Raw genomic sequence first — 21,154 nt, forward strand, 5'->3', positions numbered from 1 at the left:
GGACCGAACGGAGGAAATTATTTGCTTTATGCTGGCAGCAATTTCCCTAAACCCTGTGACATGGCATAGCTCGAGCTGTTGCAAATATAGACAGAGTAGCTACCAGCCACAGCTCTTGGTTGGAGCAAGATTCCCTGGGGCATGAAATATATTGAAAAACCTTTCTAAATAGGATTGATCACTTAATTTGACTGTTTTAGAGAAAATCCTACATAGTCTTCAATGTCTAGCATTTGTTCACAGCTTCCTGGAAACTTAATAATCATTTCTACCATACATGTGTGTGTGTATATTCATGCATATTTTAATTAGATAATCTAATCATAGAGATGCTCATCAATATACTGTATTAAAAATGTTAGACACTAGTTACAGAATATTCCTTAGCTTGGATTTCACAATATGTTACCATAAGCAGCAAGCTCTCCCTCTGAGAAAAAAATTAAATCTTTAGATGCCTGTTTGTGTCTTCTTTTCCAAGATAGGTGTGGTGACATCAACCATTGCCACTAGTCCTCAAAACAGAGCAACCAGCAGCACAAAGAGGACCATCATGTTTAAAAACAGAAGTTGATAGCTGTTTTGTTAGCTGCACACTTCATTTCGAGGGGTTAACTTTTGCCTCTCACTTATACTTTTTTTTTTCATGAATGAGCAATTAATTACTTAGCTGCTGTCGCTGTTTCAGAGCTTCAGTTTACAATAGCCTTTTGTTTTCTTGCAAACGAAAGAGCTTTGAAGGATTTCAATCTTCAAAAACATAGAGCACTTTCTTTCTCTTTATTTCTGAACACAAAAAAAAGTGTCTATTCTTATGTATATTTAATAACAGGCTTCAAAAAGAGCCTTATTGTGCACCTTAACATGATCTGATTGATTCTTGCAGCTAAGTCAAAGGAACACATACAAATCTTAGCTCTGGGAAACATTTTCTATTTAAAAATTTTAAAGTGTAAACTTTATAATAAACTAGGGGAGAACATGTAAATATGTTGTATTTCATTTTAAATACAGTTAAGCACAGTTTAAACACAGCCAACTCTTTCCAGATGATAATGTGACTTGGATAATGAAGTGCTTCATCTTAAGTCACGAAAGTTCAGTGCTGTTGCAGTTTACAATTACAGGGAAAACTCTGTATGTCCTTATTTAAATATGTTATTTCTTGAAAACAAGGAGATACATGTATTTATGTATACACACACATAGAGTCTTCACAGACAGAAGAAAATAAAATACTGAGGCATTATCTGGTAGAATTAGAGGTTGTTGATAATACCGGAGACATACCTCATATGCCCTGTTATTTCTTAAAAACAGATGTGGGGGGCGCCTGGGTGGCTCAGTCATTAAGCGTCTCCCTTTGGCTCAGGTCATGATCCTGGGGCCCTGGGATCGAGCCCCACATCGGGCTCCTTGCTGAGCAGGAAGACTGCTTCTCCCTCTCCTGCTCCCCCTGCTCGTGTTCCCTCTCTCGCTGTGTCTCTGTCAAGTAAATAAATAAAATCTTAAAAAAAAAAAAAAAAGATGTGGGTAAGAAACAATGAATTTGGCTTGGATAATAAAACTTCCATCCATTCTGAATTTATGTTTTTGTATGGTGTAAAAAGTGGCCCAGTTTCATTCTTCTGCATGTTGCTGCCCAGTTTTGAATACTGGGTGTTATATTTAAGTGATGAATCACTAAATTCTACTCCTGAAACCAATATTACACTATATGTTAACTAACTAGAATTTAAATAAAAACTTGAAACAAAAAATAAATAAAAATAAAAATAAATAAATAAAAGCTCAGATGATGGGTAGCATTTTTCTGCAATAAAGTATTTTTTTAGTTGTTAAAAAAAAAACCTTCCATTATCTAGAATGATTATGGAATTGAAATGTCCTAGTTAATTTAATAGTCTGATTAATTCAGCATTAACCAGTACATACTTTCTCCTTTAACCCATGAAATTAAAAATATGAATAATTCAGTTAAATTATAGAACAATTTCCATCCCTGGTAAAGATGAACTGAACTTGGGCTATATCTTTGTCTTGATATTAAAAAAAATTATAGTCCTGACACAAGTTTACTGATTATCAATCACTTCTTTCTCATAATATTGGTGAGATGCCTGTGGGTACACACACACACACACACACACACACACACACACCCCAGTTAATAGAGGGCTCTAAGTAGTTAAACGCCATCAAATTGAGAATATACCATAAGTATCCCAGCTTTGCACCTAATTTTATGTTTTACAAGTACAGTATTTTGTGTTTGTTTTTTTTTTTAAGATTTTATTTATTTATTTGACAGAGTGAGAGAGCACAAGCAGGGAGAGCAGCAGAGGGAGAGGGAGAAGCAGGCTCTCTGCTGAGCAGGGAGCCTGATGTGGGACTTGATTCCATGACCCTGGGATCATGACCTGAGCCGAAGGCAGATGCTTAACCATCTGAGCCACCCAGGCGCCCCAGTATTTTGTGTTTTAAAATGTTAATGTCTTCCTGGTCTACTGGAGAACTTAATAAAGCATACTCCCAGCATTTATGTCAAAATCATGTACAGAGTAAAACAGCCAGGCCAGGTGTATACTGACCTGACAACCCATTATGCAATCAGCTCTTGGCTCTGGTAATCAGAAACAGCTCGCACTCTGGTAGTCAAGGTGACCACTGATGATGCTCTAGGCTTTGGGCATACCCTCCTCCATCATCTTTCATTCAGCCAAATAGGGTTCAGAGTCAGAGTCATTCTACTAGGTAAGGCCCTTGGAGAATATTAGGAATCCAATTAGGTTAGATTGACAAGAACCCAATCCTTTATTTATGATTACCTTTCTGTACCACCATGGTATTTAGGCCCTCCAATGATGACAGTTGGAATTCAGGTGTTCAAGAGGTTGTCCATTGTGGGAGACCTGCATGATTTGGTTAATTCTGGTTAAATTATCAGCTTTCCAATTTTGTAATTCTATCTTAATATGACTGCATTGAAACAGACATAAAATATAATGGACTGTTTGAAAATATCTCATGTTTTGGCTTAAATTCTGCCTAAGACACACTATCTCTAGGGCAATTTTTAATATCTGAATATAATATCCCATTATGTTGCTATAACATAATTTATTTAACCAATCCCCCGATGCTAGGTATTAGAATATTTCCATTTTGACATTACTAAGTAGCTCTGCCATGACTATCCATGCAGTTGACTCTCAGAAGGATAAATCTCAGGGGTTAAGAGCATAATCTTTGGTGCCCAGCAGACTGAGGTTTGGATCCTGTCATTTTCTAATGGTGTAATCTTGGATAAATATCTTTTTTTTTTTTTTAAGATTTTTTATTTATTTATTTGACAGAGAGAGACACAGCGAGAGAGGGAACACAAGCAGGGGGAGTGGGAGAAGGAGAAGCAGGCTTCCCGCTGAACAAGGAGCCCTATGCGGGGCTCAGTCCCAGGACCCTGGGATCATGACCTGAGCCGAAGGCAGACGCTTAATGACTGAGCCACCCAGGCGCCCCTCTTGGATAAATATCTTAACATCTCCAAGTTTTAGCTCTTTCATCTATAAAAGGAAGATAATTTCACCCAATTCCTAGGGCTTTTAAGAGGATCCAATGAGGAAGTTCATGTCAATTCATAATACATAAATGTTAATTTTCTCTTAATGTGCTAGTTATACTTATTTCCTTAAGATGAATTTATAGACATGGAATTATTTTATTCATGTACTTTCTAAAAAGATTTCATTTATTTATTTGGGGGGGTGCAGAGGGAGAGAGAGAATCTCAATTGTGAGATCATCACCTGAGCCGAAATCAAGAGTTGGATGCTTAATCGACTGAGCCACACAGGCTCCCCTCATGTACATTTTTAAGGTTCTTGATACATGTTGCCTAATTGCCTTCAAAGTATACAATTCCCAGTAGCAATATTACATTATACTGTAATAAGGTATGCATTGGTTTGTATCTAGAATTAACCTGTGAAGTCCTCAAGAAGAGTTTGAGGTCTCATTTCATCTTTGTTTTCTGGGTGACTACCTCAGGACAGATACAGAATACACACTCAATCAATGTTTGTTTAGTGAATATCTATGTCTTTCCTTCTGACATAAATAAGCACATCTATTTTTTTAAACAGCACCACCTTTTCTGAGTTTCAGCTATGGCCCTGCTTCTCATCAATTCTGGAGGTCACCACTGCAGGTAGATAGAATTAAGTGGGCTTCACAGTCAATGGCAGTGGTTCTCACCTGGGGAGCTTATTTTAAAATGCAGATTTCTGTGTTCCACTTGCAGAGATTCTGATTCAGGAAGTTCTGATCAGGGCCCAGGAATCTGATTTTTATTTACCACCTTCCAACCACCACCATTCCTGACACAGGTAATGTGTGTGTGCCATCCTGATAGCCACTGGTCTCTGGAGTCTTTGCTTCATTAATACCAGAACTCTTTAGGTTCTTTCCAGTCCTGTGACTCAATAATGTTTTTTTAAAAGATATAACCAATCAAAACAAACTCAGAGCCCTATAATTTATCCATAATATTTGCTAATTAGTAGACGATGCATTGTTGCTAAGCTAGCCAGGCTTTCTGCTGATTTGGGGGAAGAACAGGTGAAACAAGAATGAAACGTTTATCCTGGTACCTACCCATACACACCAAATTCCATTCTGGTACCTATTCCCAGTGTGTTAGGAACCAAGCTGGTCTGCTTGATTTTAATCAAAAGTAAACATTATGTTATCACTCTGTCTCATTCTCTTTCATCTGAATGCCCACAGGCGGGCTGGGAGTAGCCTCCAAAAAGTGTGCCAATGTCAAAGCCCGTGAAGGCAGAGCTAAACAGACTCCCTGTCTCTGGCTGTCCTTAGTGGGCAGCCCAAAACCAAGAGACCCAGGTGAAGGTTTGAAGAAGGTGGCCCTCAGAAGGTTCTTCAAGATCAGCAGGGAAATGTCAAGAGTCACTGGCAAATTTAACAACTGAGACCTAGAAGCCAATGCTCCTGGGAAAGGAGCATTCAAAGTGAAAAGACAAATGATACTAGTAAAGAGCCACTCTTAAGCTTGATTTCATGTAGTTTGGGCTTGTGTAGTTCCTGGTACATCTATATCCAGCTCTTCTCAGAATGGTTCCCAATTACCCAGCTACCCCGAGCCTCAGATGAGAAAACAAATGCTATCATACATCACTTTTCTCTTCTTATATAAAATAAGGATAGGGTTGTTAGGAGGATTACATTTGATGACTTAGCAGAATGCCTGTTACATAATACAGGTGGTCAGTCATTTTCTTTCTCTTTTCCTCTCTACCCTCACCCATCCTTACTCCCAATTTCTATCTTTCCGTGTCTGAATAGGACTGTTAGCACACATGTTTCTATGTCTTACTTTTTAAATAACCAATAAGAATTTGTTCAAAACATCATTACATACCAACATATTTATTATGGATTTTACAATAAAAATATGAATTATGATCTATAACCTCAACAAATGTATAATCTGATAGGAAAGAGAAAACTAACATGCATGTAACAACTGGGGAACAAAGAAAATTTTATTAAATTTTATTAAGTCAATTTATTATTTAATTTATTAAAATTTAATTTATTAAAAATTATCTGCTGGGTCTACGGAAGTACAATAGCAATTCAAAGAAAGGAGAAATCTATGGGTCTGAATTTACAGAGAAAGAGTCAAGGAATAAGTCAGAGTTTAATCTTGGCTCTGAAATAAAAACGCTTACATGTTATTTACTCTGTGTCAGTTATTATACCAAATAGAGATAGGTTTATCTTTTATCTTTATCATTACTCTCTTCCTCTTTATGAAAGTACCATTCAGTTTGCAGAGAGGCAAAGACATTGCATATGTAAGGTATACAAGACAAGAATGGGAAAAGAAGCAACTCTGAGACAAGAGAAATGTAGGGATTTGTTTCATGCATTATTCAAGCAACACCACTCTACAAATAAGCCCTTCTGAGCCCCAACATACCAGGCTTTATCTATACTTTCCCACCCAAGTCAATTATAGTCTAAACCATACTTCCTACACAAATTCAAGTTCTCATCATTTATTGATAAAATAGTCCATGGCATTAGAGTCTCAAGTCTAAAAAGTACTTTATGCAAAATTATGGCAAGTTACATGAGGAATAAGAATATTTTATTCTTCAAGTGATAGTCATGGAATTAACCTGACTTTCCTCGAGCCATGGGAATGTTGCCAGGAAGAAATGATGCAGTGTGAAGTAGTAGAAAGTATACTGGCTTGGTGACAAGTCACCAGAATTAGAATTCCTCCATTCCCCCCACCCATTTGCTCACTTGCTGTGTGACCATGGATAAATAATTTAGTCTGAGTTTGTTTCCTTGTGTGTAAATTGAAGGTATAAAAATAATACCTGTAGTAGAGGATTTTTGTGAGGATTAAAGGAAATAATCTAGTTGAATGCCTTTGGAAATTCAAAAACATTATAGAAATATTATTGTTGTTGCTGCTTTTATTACCATTTGCAGAACTAAGTATTGTTACATCAGATGAAAAAATTTAAGATTGCTTCGAAGGAAATGATTCCTATAAAATATATGCTCAGTCTCCCTTCAGGCATACTAAACTTCAGCTCTCTAGTATAAGCGCTTAACTGTCTTTTCCACATAAAGCTTATTTGTGACTCACACAGTCTGATTCCTTTGCCTTATGAGGATATTCAGAACACCTCTATCTATCCTAGAAAATAAAATTTCAGAAATTGTTGCTTTTTTTCTCCAAACCTAGTGAATTTTTTCATTTACCAAAGAAAGATTATACAGCCAGAAGAATTGGTCTATTGCTGCCTCTTTAAAAGACTCTCTTCTCTCCATCGTTCCTGGCTTGTATTGAAACCAGATGGTAAAACCAAGACTGGAACATCCTTTGGTGTCCAGAAGGAGGCCAGTCTGGCCAAAGCATTGTCATTCTTGTCAGCAACCAGAGTCAAAAACATTTTTATAGTTAATCATCAGGAGTGCCTACTGGCTCTAACAACCATTTATGCAGTATTTGTCAGCATGAAGGTTCTATCCACACCACAGATGACGCCATGTCGGCAAGAAATGTGTTTCAATATCCTTTAGCAATGAGCTGAGCAAATTTTTATGGCTGACTCCCAAAGCAAACCATGATATAAAATTTAGTGCCGGACTTCTTTTTCATCAAATTGTGTGGATACCAATACCTTTAATTTTTAAAAACAGACTCCCTCACAGCAAGTCTGCCCTGGAACATTCATTAAAATACGGGAAGTTAAAGAACTGCAGCAAATTACCACAAATACTTTTAAAGAAATTAACCCACCCTAAAATGAACTTTTATTTCCAAAGATGTGGAGTTGCAGTCTTAGACTCTGAGGAATCAGAGTAATCTCAGTAATTACATGGATGAGGGCCAACCAATAAAATCCTGTCTCTACCTACATTTCAGTAATCAGTTGTAGCAAGGAGGCAGTGAATATGAAAATAATGTAATTAGAGTAAATGCAGTATTCCTTGGAGCTAAAATAGAGAAGTTTTGGTGGCCACAGGAAAGGAATAATAACATTTTAAAACATGTCAAGGGCATGAGCTTATCAGGTCTCATATATAGCTGATGGAAGCTATTCATTTCTCAAGTACTATAGAAAAGCAAATCCAGATATCTGGAGAAGGACATTCAAAAAAAGCTTCTCCACTTTACAGTTGAGGCTTGCCACCATATCAGAGGGACTCAGATGAATATTTCATGTGAAAGGTTCAAGTAGAAAATTTTGAAGGAGATGCCTAGGGCAGCAGAACTAAATTGCGAGTACATACTACAGTATTGCAAGAGGATCTAACACAGATTTGACTTTATTCTATGATGAATCTGTACACGTGTCATCAGCAAAACAGTGTTCAGGGTGCAAACCATACCAGTTTCAGGTTGTAACTGAATGATTGCAGAAACTAGAATCCCATAATACTGAGGTTATTCTCCCTGCCATATTTATATTCATAGCATTTCTAAATCATAATTTTTACACAAAACAAAATAAGATAATAATTTGTTACACTAATCCTAATATTCCTCAGTTAGTGAAAGTCAAGATCCCTGATCAGGAAGTGCACATTTATTTACTTTGGATTGATAATATTTGAAATAGGATGATTGATGTCATTTATCTTTTATTTCTTTAAAAATGTTTCCAAAATTATCTGAGATATGTAGATGATGATTTGGTTTGGTTTGGTTTCTATCCTTTTGAAATTAAGAGTGACTATTTTCCTAAAGATAAACTCATGGCTATCATCAGTAATGCTCTCTTTGTTATTTTTGAATTAACACTGAGAATATGGTACAATAGCCATTAAAAGGGACAGAGGAGATTTAAAATAGAGAATAGCTAAAAATCCTTAAGACTAAAACATTAGCATGTGCTATTTTAAAAGAGTAACAATTGAAAAAAAAATCTTTTAGAGAAAGAAAGAACCTGAGAAATTTAGTCAGATTTTTTGTTTACAAACTGTTGTTATTCCTTGTCATTCCATGGTGAAGCCTAAGAAAAATAATGTACCACATCTTTAAAAGATAGCAATAATGTAGGAGACAGTGCATGGATTCTTTTCCAAGAGCTCACTGCCTAATTTAAATGTCTTTTGATTGGCCAATCATTTTCATTCCCAAGCAGAAATGATTGGAAACAAGCTTCCTCCAACCCCCACTTTAGTTGTTAATGGAGCCAATCCTAAAAAAGACCAGTTTTGAATCTACAGAGTAAATAGGTTCATACATTTAAAGAAACATGGCTCTCTAACTGCCCTTTGTTAAAGAAGATATGCTTTATTTCATTCCTCAAGGAAAAGTTATTTGTTTTGCTTTCTGAAACATAAAGTGAGCTGTAAACAGCTTTACAATAAATTAAAATGTTCTGAAAAGAATCCTAATACTGAGAGATATTTCTATTCATTAACCAAGGAGCTAGTCATTCTGAATGATAAAAGCTGCGTTAGGTTAAAAAACCTAGTTCAGAAAGGAGTTTCAGGATTCTGACCTTCTTTTGCTCCATGTATTATATAAAAAGAGAGCTTGAAATCATCTGGAAATAATTAAAAAAAAAAAAATTTAAGCAGGGCCCCTGATATCAATTTTCTCTTCACATTTATATTAAGAAACTAATAACATATAAAAGCCAAAGGATCCATTTAAGCCCTCACTTGTTATGTAAAGGGCCAGAACCTTATGTAATATGCATTTTCTTACTAATTCTTCAGATTTTGAATGCTTTGTGTGATACCAAGGAATACTGAATAATGGGATTTTTAATGTTTTTAAAAGCTGTTTGAATATGCAGAGCATATGAGCTACTTTTGTCAGTAGTTTGGTGACATCTAGTGGAAATAGTGATTTGTAGCCTACAGTAAAGTTCAAATCCCATAGCAAAAGGGAGTTGTTTGAGACCAAGAACATGGATATACAATCAAAGACATTTTCCTACCTTCTGTCCCAGGTAGCTAGAGTGAGCACGTTTAGGAAATCCTTCTGAGGAAAAGTAACTTGACATCCATGCCAACTACATTAAAAAAATGTTCTGATCAGAAAATACATGATCTTGGTAAAAAATTTGGAACATAAACATACAAGAAGGGACACCTCGGTGGCTCAGTCGGTTAAGCGGCTGCCTTCGGCTCAGGTCATGATCCCAGAGTCCTGGGATCAAGTCCTGAATCGGGCTCTTTGCTCAGAAGCCTGCTTCTCCCTCTGCCTGCCACTCCCCCTGCTTGTACTCTCTCTCTCTCTGACAAATAAATAAAATCTTTAAAAAATAAATAAACAAACATGCAGGAGAACAAAAATTATCTCTAATCCTTCCACACACACCGACCCCCCCAATAAACACTCATTGATATTGTGTGCCTTTTTTTCCAGGCTTATATATTTTTGTTGATTTTTTTTACTAAATTTGGATATTCTGAATATACAATTTTATATCCTAATTTTTTAACATTCTGTGAGCATTTTTTGCATGTTGTCAGATATAAAAATAATTTTAATTATGAGAAGCAGAGAACATTAATATTACTTATTTTCAGAGTAGGACATTACAAGCCTATAATTTTGTGAATTCTATATGAGGATCCAGGAATAATGTAAAAACATGATTCCAATAAAGTTCTTTCATTTGAGAGAGATAGAGCGCATGATCAGGGGGAGGGGCGGAGGGAGAGGGAGACAAGCAGACTTCCCGCTGACTGGGGAGCCCAACACAGGGCTCAATCCCAGGACCCCGAGATCATGACCTGAGCCAAAATCAAGAGTCCCTCGCCCAACTGACTGAGCCACCCAGGCGCCCCTCATTAACACTGTTTTTTAAAAGCTCAGTTAAGCATCTGCCTTTGGCTCAGCTCATGATCCCAAGGTCCTGGGATTGAGCCCCGCATCCAGCACCCTACCCAGCAGGGAGTCTGCTTCTCCCTCTCCCTCTGACCCTCCTCCCACCCTACCCCACCCCACCCCCACTCGCGCTCCCACTGTGTCTCTCTCAAATAAATAAATAAAATCTTTTTTTTTTTAAGATTTTATTTATTTATTTGAGAGAGAGAGAATGAGAGACAGAGAGCACGAGAGGGAAGAGGGCAGAGGGAGAAGCAGACCCCCTGCTGAGCAGGGAGCCCGATGCGGGACTCGATCCCGGGACTCCAGGATCATGACCTGAACCGAAGGCAGTCGCTTAACCAACTGAACCACCCAGGCGCCCCATAAATAAAATCTTAAAAAGAAAAAGAAGAATGATTTTTTAAAATAAATAAAGAGCATACGATCCATAGAAATGTTAAATGTGTGTTTTACATCAACAAAACTTTATTAAGGACATCACCAGACCATAGGGGCATTGAAAATGAATAAAATGCATACCTTACCTGTGAAACACAAGTAGTCTAATAAGGAAGAATTAAGTATGTTTTAAATAATAGTACTGTAACCAAGATATAGAACTATAACAAAGGAGGAAGTTATGATCTTTAGGGGGAAAGGAAATGGAGAAATCCTCCAAGAAGAGATGACAGCTGTGCAGGCCTTTGATGAATGAAGAAGGATAAAGGGTGTTAGCAAAGGCAAGAAGCATGCAATGGCTTGGTGTAAGTTGGTCTCCCTGGAGGAAAGTCGTAACAATGGAAGATGTGACTAGAGAGGTGATGGCAGACAGCTAAGAATCTTTATCGTGAAGGTTATGGAAACCCACTAAAAGTTCTTTTTTAAGGACAGCAACATGATTACATTAGCATTTTATAAAATCATGCTGACTGCAGTGTGGAAGATGAATAGGAGAGGAGGGGACCAGCCAGTAGACTGCCGCAGCAACTCAGGAAGGAGATGGTGAGGCCTGCACGGAGAAAATGCTGGGAGTTTAGATAGAAAACAGGGTGTAAGGCTCTTTAAGAGGGGACAAATTATGGAATTTAAATACGTTGGGTGATGGGCACATAGGTGATAAGAATGACCCTGAGTCCTGCTTTAGGTAACTAATATCTAGAACAGCATTCAGACAATTACTAGTTATGGAGGAAATGTGTATGATTTCTAGATTGCACACTGCAACATAGTGTAAGATTGGACAAATCCATTTATCTTACGATCATATGATAGATAGCAGAGAAGGAGGTTTGTATGCACACTTTATCAGGCTGGTCCTGGTTTTGAATAGGTTTTCTTTGACCTAGAGGTCAAAGAAAAAGAAAATTTGGCATGTCCTCACCACCCCAGTGATTAAATAAATAAATAAATAAATAAATAAATGCCTCCACTGTGGGCGAGGAGTGGTTAATGTCTCTAATTGGCCTCAGCACAGAGCCAAGACTCAGGGCGGGAGGAGTGCTAAAGAGGTTTAGAGAAATAATCAAGGAGATTCAAAAGAAAAACTGATTTCAGCTGTTACAGAGATTTGTCTACATGCAGTGTCATTAGAAAGAGTAAATGACCTGCTGAACTCTTTGGTATTGAGAAGACATTTCTAAAATGTAGAGAAGATCAAAATTATATTATTCAAAGGCCGTTCCTCCGGGTTTCTGTGCATATGCCTCCATACATACAAAGTGGTGGGAGAGCTTGTAGAGGATGTAACTTGAAGACCCGGATTCCCTGAGCAGTGGTCCACTAGCAATTGAATTTACTAAGTCAACAAGAGCCCCTAGCATGCACTTATTATGTGCTGGAGTCACCTGCTGCCAGGCAGTAGACTTTTTCAGCTACCACTGATGGAGTGCTTACCTTGGGCTAAGTGCTTTACGAACATTATCTAGTTTAATCCTTTCAACAACCTAGGAGTTTAACCCCGTGATGCTTGGGGAGGTTAAGCCATTTGCCCAAGCTCACTCAGCCAGTAAATGGAGAAGCTCAGATTCAAACCCCTCTCCATCTCCAGAGCTGTGCCCTTAACCATTACGTTGTCCTAGGTCAGCACTGTTCATTCATTTTTTTTAAAAAATCAAATTCTCGGGGCACCTTGGTGGCTCAGTCATTGGGCGTCTGCCTTCGGCTCGGGTCATAATCCCAGGGTCCTGGGATGGAGCACCGCATCAGGCTCCCTACTCCGTGGGAAGCCTGCTTCTCCCTCTCCCACTTCCCCTGCTTGTGTTCCCTCTCTCGCTGTGTCTCTCTCTGTCAAATAAATAAATAAAATCTTAAAAAAAAAATCAAATTCTCTTAAATCTTATTGTTATCTAATGCTTTCATGAATACAATGAACCCTGCATGCCACTAGCTAAATTCTGAATATCAACATAGAGTTTCATTCCTTCTTCAGACTAGTGGCTCCACAAATGACTTTGTGGTGTGCTCTTATTTTGTTTCAGAGCATACAGAACTGGTATGTGAGAGACAGGTGGCAGCTGGTTGCTATGGCAATTGCCTGTCATTAATGATAAAGGGTAATTACTGCAGCAAATTTCTGTTTAAATTGGAAATCTGACTTGCCCCCTCCCTATAGGGGGCACAACCCTTTATACCCTCTCTCTGCTCACAACGGCCTATCATCTTGTATAAACTCTGCCTAGACAACTACACTATGCTGCAAAGAGCTAAGTAAAGCCTGACTTCTTAAGGATTTAAGAGAAGGAAGAGGAGATGAGTCACAGAAAGAGAAAAGCTAAAAAAGAAATTCAAGATACACATTTCCCTCCTATACAGACTGTCTAAACTTGTTTTCCCTTAATTAGATTGTGAAGGAAATAATCCCAAGTATGGCACAATCATGGTCCAAGTTCAATGACTGTTTGAATAGCCACATGTGGCTAATTACTAGAAGCTGACTATAGGATCAAATAATACTTTTAAACGGACTTAGAGAACTATGAAAAAGATGAAGATGTCCCAGAGGACATGATTCTGAGAAATCTCTGTTCTCAGTATTATTCACAAATCTTTCCAAGTCAGCTAATAACCCTTTCGATGGGGGAATTGTGCCTAGTATGTCGGGGGCAATGTGGAATGAAAAACTTCATTAGTACCTTTTAATTCAGTGTTCTAGATGAGTTTTAAAAAGACAATTTCTACCCCTAGTACATTACAGACTGTGTTAGGTAAATATTACCATAAAAATAGATGCCAAAGAAACTGGGACTTAACATAAGATCAAACACCTATTTCGTCTCTCATTTCTTCCCACACTTAAATCTAGGGTTCAAATATTTCTCCTCCTGTTAAGTTTCTTTTGAAATGCTGCTCATTATTGCTTGACCAACCAGTGATGAATTCATAGGCCTTGTTCTCACAAACAGGAAGTCTAGTCTAAGACCTGTTTCATAATTATCTTATTATTTTTTTGTTATATCTTACTATTTCTTTGTTAATCCAGTTCTCATTACATTTAACACCCAGCCTGCAGTCAGGTGGACAAGCTTTGATCCAAGATAATGGACCATTCTCCACAAGAATATTCTTATATCTTAGAGACTAATGTGCCAAGATGTCTCGAATCTTATCCCCAGAGTTTGACCTGTTTACTGAGATGTTTTGCTCGGTCAAAATTTTTTTATGTAGCCACAGAGTACCTAGAGCAGAAGGAGTTTGGGTGGGAAACAGCCCAAGGGCTGGCTTACCTATACAGGCTGGGTAAGACAGGCGGGAAAGCGGGAGAGTTCACCAGTATTTATAATCCTTGAAACTGTAACTCAGAATCACAGAGATTCAAGCACCCTGGAGCCTATAGCATAATGACCAGGCTCTTCACCCGGGAGCAAACGTCTCTTTCGATCAAGATAAGATGATTCTTTTTCACCTTGAGAGCCTACAACTGATAGAAGATTGGGAGTTACATAAAAAAGTCATATCCAATTCACCTATTGCATTTCTGTTCCCTGGTATGGAAAATTAAGGGCAGGAAGCCTGGAGGAGAAAGAAAATTAAGCACAGAATGGAAGTGGAAGAAGGAAAGGGAATCAATTAGGTTTGAGGTATTTTAGCCTGTAGACACTTCCTTGTTCATTGGGGCTGTTACTGCCCTAAAAGGTTGATTAGCTAATATCCAGAAGGGTGGGGAGTTTTGCCTGTTTTGATCCCTGATGTATCCCAAACCTGAACAGTGCCTGGCCCATGGTAAACTCTTGATGAATATTTGTTGAAGATATGAATAAAGCCATTTAACTCTATTTTCTGCCATTTTAATCCTTAAATCTTTACATCTTTGTTTAAATTAGAAAAACCAGCAGAGCCTATCAGGCTATAAATTAGTACCTGGACTAAAGCAGCATTAATGAGGGCAAATAAATCCAAATAAAATTAGGCTGAAAATGTAAGATATGGCCTCGATTTCCTTACCTGCTTCCAAGAAGGATTTAACACTGAAGCTCATGACTTCACTCCTGCAATTTGCTTTGTTAGTTGAGATGAAAAACACAGGTTTATTCAGCAGGCCTTCCCCTAGTGGGGGATGTTCTCTAGGACCAAGCGAAAGGGACTCAGGAGGCCCCCGTCAATTGGTAAGAAAGTCAGTGGGAGGATCTGAGCTATAAAGCATCCTTACCTACAGAACTCTTGAGAGCCCCCACGAACTTAGGACAAACTGGATACAATAATTGCTTCCTTTCACTTCACCCCTCCCCTTTCCTCTCTTACTGACAGCAGGCTGGCTTTGTCAAAGAGGAAAATCATATGTGGATATTCCTGTTTCTTAAGACACTTCCTCTCCTTCAACCACAGGCAAATTATCCCCTGCCCTCCAGGAGATATTTGGCAATATCTAGAGGTATTTTGGGTTGTGACAATTAGCAGGGAAGGCTACCAGCATCTAGTGAATAGAGGCTAGGGATATTACTAAACATTCTATAGGCCCCACAACAAAAAATTTTCTGACTCAAAATGTCAATAGTATTGAGTTTGAGAAACAATGTCTCCATTATCTGGCACTTAGACTGTGCCAGGTACTAAAGCTAAATGCTCTTTTAGGCCTAATTTCACTTAATCTTCACAAGAATCTCTGAAATGGACTTTATTATATTCTTCATTTTATACATGAAGACAACAGAGGCTTACAGAGTTTAAGTAACCTGTCCCAATGTCACACAGCCTGTGAGTAGCAGAGCACATCTCCAAGCCCAGATCCACTTGATTCAGAAACCACACACTACCACCCCTCCCAAGTCCCACCACGCCTTCTAACAGATCATTTCCCTAGCCATAGACGCTACTCACTCCCAGAAAGTAGCTCCAACGAGGGGCATGTTTGGGTACTCTGATTAGTTCACATTTTAGAAGTCATAGCCCATGTAATAATAATAATGGGCATTTAGCCCTTGGTTTGTGCCAGGCACCATTACAAGGGCTTTGCTTTGTATGCATTAACACACCAAGTCCTCCCAACAATCACAAGACACAGGTTCTAGTATTGTCCTCATACAGTTGAGGACAGTGAGGTTCAGAGAGGCGAGGTCACATAGCCAACAAGATGCAGAGGTGGGATATGGTTGCAAGATGTCCAATTCCAGTTTCTCTAATCCTCTATTCTGTTCTGCCTAGGATACCTCCAAAGCTGAAGCGGCCGCATAAGCCACCCACTGGGCCCTGACCCTTCCTCCTCCACAGCCTTTCTCTCAAGTGGCTCGGCAGGAACTAATCTTTGCTCCCTTTGCTGTTCTTTGTGGAGCTGCCAAGACCTCAATGGGTGGTGATACTGAAAGTAGGAAGATCAGAAATAAACTCCTCCCCAGTTAACTAGCCCCTGAAGGCAAACCAGGGTGACCTCACTTACCGCTTTGAAATTCTCTTTCAATGTTTGCATAAAATTTCCTTTTATTAAGTGTGGGATTCAAAAAGGTTTTCAAATAATTACTACAGTTAGTCTAAATGTAAAAAAACTAAAAGGAAAACTGTTTGCAATTAGGATTTGCATAATTTCTTTAACACTGCCTAAGTTATCCACATTCGCAGCTAAAAGTAGGGCAGTATCTTGGATGAAATAAAATGAAATCCATTTGCCAAGCTGACCTGACCTTCGGCATTTCTTTTAAGCATCTTAACTTGTTATGGGAACTCAAGTAATTAGATACTTGAGCACTTTTTCAGGGAATTATTTTTTATCTTCTTGCTTATTATGTCTTAAGTGAACTTTATAAAAGTAGGAAGGTTAATTTATGGGCTTTCAAACATGAGTCAGTAGATACTGTGAATCATTTCTCCTCATTGATGGCCCTCACAATCTCACAAATTCCACCAGAAAAACATTCAACTCTTCTCACTTAAAAAAAATGCATGTTTTATGGGCACCTATATATAACTATAAATTAACATAAATATATACATCGCCTACTGCCAATTAGTATGCACTTACAAGCAGTGCCCAATAACCCTGATGATAAGTGAAAGTACATCAGCGATGAGACGTCTCTGGGAAATGAATGGGAATCTCAGCAAGTATTTAACTTAAGAGTAGGTGGAGGAGACTCATTACTGGCCTGGCTTGTTGCCTTGTTCTGTTTGAAACCTTGATTAAAGAAATAACAAACATGGAATGCTAATTAAACTGTTTGACCAATTTCAGCAAACAAGCAGGTCTAATTTGGGGAGCAAAAAGAGGGGATAAAACACTACAGCTCTGCTACATCAGTTCTTTAATTCGTGCTGTAAGAGTTCGTGACTCAAAGGCCTCCAGACCCACAGAGTAATTGACTTCAAGGGGAAAGACAGAAAAATGTATCAACGTGGGGAAGCTTGCTATAAGCTACAGCTTGCAGACCTCCCTGAGATCACAGCCTATGACTACAGCCTGTCCTGCTCCCGGACCTTCTTCACCTAGTAGGGCCTGTCGTAAGTGGTGAAGAAAGTGTTTTAAGTATAAATAGTCTTGCCTGGCTTGAGCAAGCGAACTGTTCCTTTAGTTCGGGGCACACACAGCTTGGAGGCCAGTGTCCTGGGCATACCAGTTGTGTATCCACATAAAATGAGTGTCCGCAATACCCTAGTATATAATATTGTCTATTAGACAGTGCATAAAGGCCTACACTGTGTGTACATACTGTAGCCACACAGAAAACATTACCAAATGAGCCTGCTTTTAGTCCACTGCCTCATACAGTGGTAATTAAGGAGAACTGTTTTTTGATTTGCAACTATTTGCTGTTCTGCAGGAAAAACAGAGCTTAGACCATCTTGTTCCATTTGTTGTTTCCATGCTTAATCTTCTGATTCACGAGAAATTATTACACCCAACACCTATGGGGAATTTAATTGTCTGGCTTCTACTCCTCTGGCAAGTGTAATTATGGAGGAGGAGGATCTATAGATTAACATTTTTTAAAAGCTTTATCCAAGAAAAAATAAATAAAAGGAGGTGGAGTTTTTTTGTAAAACCTTATATTGAATAACACCCAGGGTTGGAACAATGCCAATACTGAGCTTAAGAGAAAACATCAATGCCTAAAATGGAAGGTCAAACCAGGGCCACGCAACCCAAAAGTATGATCCCATCACCATTAATTTGGGGATCAGCACACCCCATCTATTCCATAAATATTTGTAGATAATTGGGATACATTTCGCATGTGTGAATGAAAATATAAAATGAACTGGTTTTGAATGGAACTGACGATAGGAATGTTTTAGGTCTATTTTCATTGCTCTTTCATGACAAAGTTCTATTTTTCTGCAACCAGAGATGAATAAGAGAACTGTATTCCCCCTAATAGTTTGAAAGGCAGGAAAGACGTGATGTTTCATATTGTGTCAATATGCTTTTGGGTGCTGCTAAGCAGTTGGTATGCAGACAGATGAATGAGGATTGTAGCAGACACTATAAGGGTCCCACCCATATTCCTAGGATCCTCTCAATTCATTGGCAGACTTCCAGCTGCCAGCATCAGCACCTCTGTACCTCAGACTTTTTCCTGGAACTGTAGAAAGCCATGCTGCCTATGGTGGCGGCCAATGACTCTCGGGAGTTGATGAATAATTACCCCAGCTCCCTTACCCCTCAGATGGGATCATTTGCAACATGTGTTTTCTTCTACCCTTTCCAGAGTTTCACCACAGGATTGAGCTCCAGTTGCCCACAGTGGTAGCTGGCTTAATACCATATCCTTTATCGGCTGCCTTTGCTTCCTTGAATCACTTCCCTATTTTTCTACAGGTATATTTTCTGCATCTGGACTCCTTGTCTCAGGATCTACTCTTGGGGAATCCAAATGAAGACAAGGTAGCTGCCTTCAAAGGGCACACAATATGATGGGAGAAATAAGATTAGAAGAGAACAGGAGAGGAGCAAAAAAAAAAAAGAGAGGAAAGGGGGGAAGAAAAGGGGAAAGGTGGGGAGGGGAGAGAAGATAAATCGATTGTATGGTAAACATAATTATGATGGTCAGATACCATATGCTAAAAAATGCAATGTTTTGTTTCTTTGTATATGATTTCCTGTCAGTAGACATTTAATTCATTCATCCAACAAATATTTATTGCATGCTTACTACATGCCAGGTAATGGCACAGTAACAAATCAGAAAGTCCTAGCTTACATTCTAGCATATATATCATCATTCACAAATCATGTGGTAATAAGTATTGCAAGGAAAAATGAAGTAGAATGCATTAGTCTACTCAGGCTGCCATAATATATCACAGACTGGGTGGCTTAAACAACATAAATCTATATTCTTGCAGTTCTGGAGACTAGAAGTCCAAGATCAAGGTGCTCTCAGGGTTGGTGTCTAGTGAGGCTTCTCTTCCTGTCCTGTAAATGGCCACCTTTTCTCTGTCCTCCCATGGCCTCTTCTCTGCAAACATGGAAAGAAAGAGCTCTGTGGAGTTTTCCTCTTCTTATGAGGGCACCAGTCCTATAGCATGAGGGCCTCATTCTTGTGACCTCAATTAACCTTTATTTACCTCCATCTAGGCCCTATCTTCAAATAGTCATATTGGGGGTGAAAGCATCAATATATGAATTCAGAGAGATAGACAATTCAGTCCATAGCACAGGGTAAAGAGATACATAGTAACCATAGAAATTGAGCTTATTGTTCAAACCAGTGAGGAATTTAGCCCTAAAATTTATTTGGTATATGCCCAGAACAGGTATGGCTGTGTAATAGTTGACTACTATCATCACTGTGGATTTTAATATGATAAAATTTATGATAAAAAATCCAAAGTAAAATCGAATATATTTTACTCATATGGAATAAAAATGCTTTCTCCCCATTTTAATCTCTTTGATTTGTCTTAATCACGTAGCTGTGCCCTCTAAAAAATAAAGTTTTTTAAAATTTTTAAAAATTTAAAAAATAAAGTATGCAAAGTTTTCAACTGATAGCAAAAGAAGACAATTTTAAGACTTTAAAGTCATGTTCCTGAACAGAAGGAATAAGTAAAACTATAGTGTGGAACCCCTGTGCCAACCCATAGGAGATCAGAGGGCCTTCCGAGCTGCCATACCTAATGTCTTGATGGGCTTCAGAAAACAATGATCTTCTAGAAGAAGAAAAGTTCCCATGTTAATTGCTAAGCTGTTTTCAGGGGCTGCCTGCTATCTCCAGAACATGCTTGGCTCTCCTTCAAACACTGTTCAACCTGACCAAATCAGAGAGCTGTATATAGACCACACATACCAAAAAAAAAAAAAAAAAAAAAAGACAGTTCACACCCTCTGTATAATTATATGGTACAAATAATAGAGTTTTTGTTAACTACCAGCTCTTTTTGCAAAGCCTATCAAATATCATAGACAGTATAATGCTGTAATTGCATCTGTGAACCTGTGCAACATTTAGACAATGAGTTCCAAAGGTCAAGGTACATAATACATATCCAATATATTTCTCTGATGAGCCTCAGAAGTTTAATATGATGTAAAATGAAACTAAGAATAGAATATATGTTTCTCTGTAAGAGATATTAACTCCTTTAGCCATTACCAAATGCCAAAATAGTGTTTATTTTTAAAGAATCTTATACTAATTGCTTATTTACAATTTTACTTATTGAGATTACAGAAGGATTTAATTCAACATACGCTTAGTTTAACTTTTAGTCAGTAATAGGTGGTTTAAAAATCTCAGCTATATTTTTGCTATTGATACTGAGATCAAACCTCAGTTGATACTACCAAACAAGTTGCTTGGTCATTTCAAGAAATGACCTCCTTAATGTTGGAGGACCCCAGGACTCAATCCTTAGTTCTCTACCTATAATTTTTCATCCAGTCTCTTGGCTTTAAATCCCATCTGTAGTCCAATGACTCTCAAATTTATATCTTCAACACAGCTCTCATTCCCAAACTTAGGACTCATAGATCCAAATGCCTCATTAAGAACTCTACTTAGAAGTCTAATAGCCATCTCAAAGACAACAGCTCCCAAAACTGAACTCCTGATTTTTTTCCACCAAACCTGTTCTACCCACAGCCTTCCCCATCCCACCTGATGACAACTCCATCCTTCCAGTAGCCCAAACCAAAAATCTGTCAATCATACTTTACTCCTTTTTTTCACCCAACACATCCAATCTGCCAGAAAACTATATTGGTAATATCTTCAAAAAATATCCAGAATCCAACTTTTTCTTACCTTCTCTACTGCCTGGGTTATTTTCTACCTCTGTAGGGGCAGAGGTTAATATGTAGGTGTTCTGTTCAGCAGATATGCAAATAACTTTGTCCAGTGGAACAGATGACCAC

This window comes from Mirounga angustirostris, unplaced genomic scaffold, assembly GCF_029215605.1.
Source record: "Mirounga angustirostris isolate CCGP_5_RB_7025 unplaced genomic scaffold, mMirAng1.0.hap1 SCAF_9, whole genome shotgun sequence".
Taxonomy (NCBI): Eukaryota; Metazoa; Chordata; class Mammalia; order Carnivora; family Phocidae; genus Mirounga; species Mirounga angustirostris.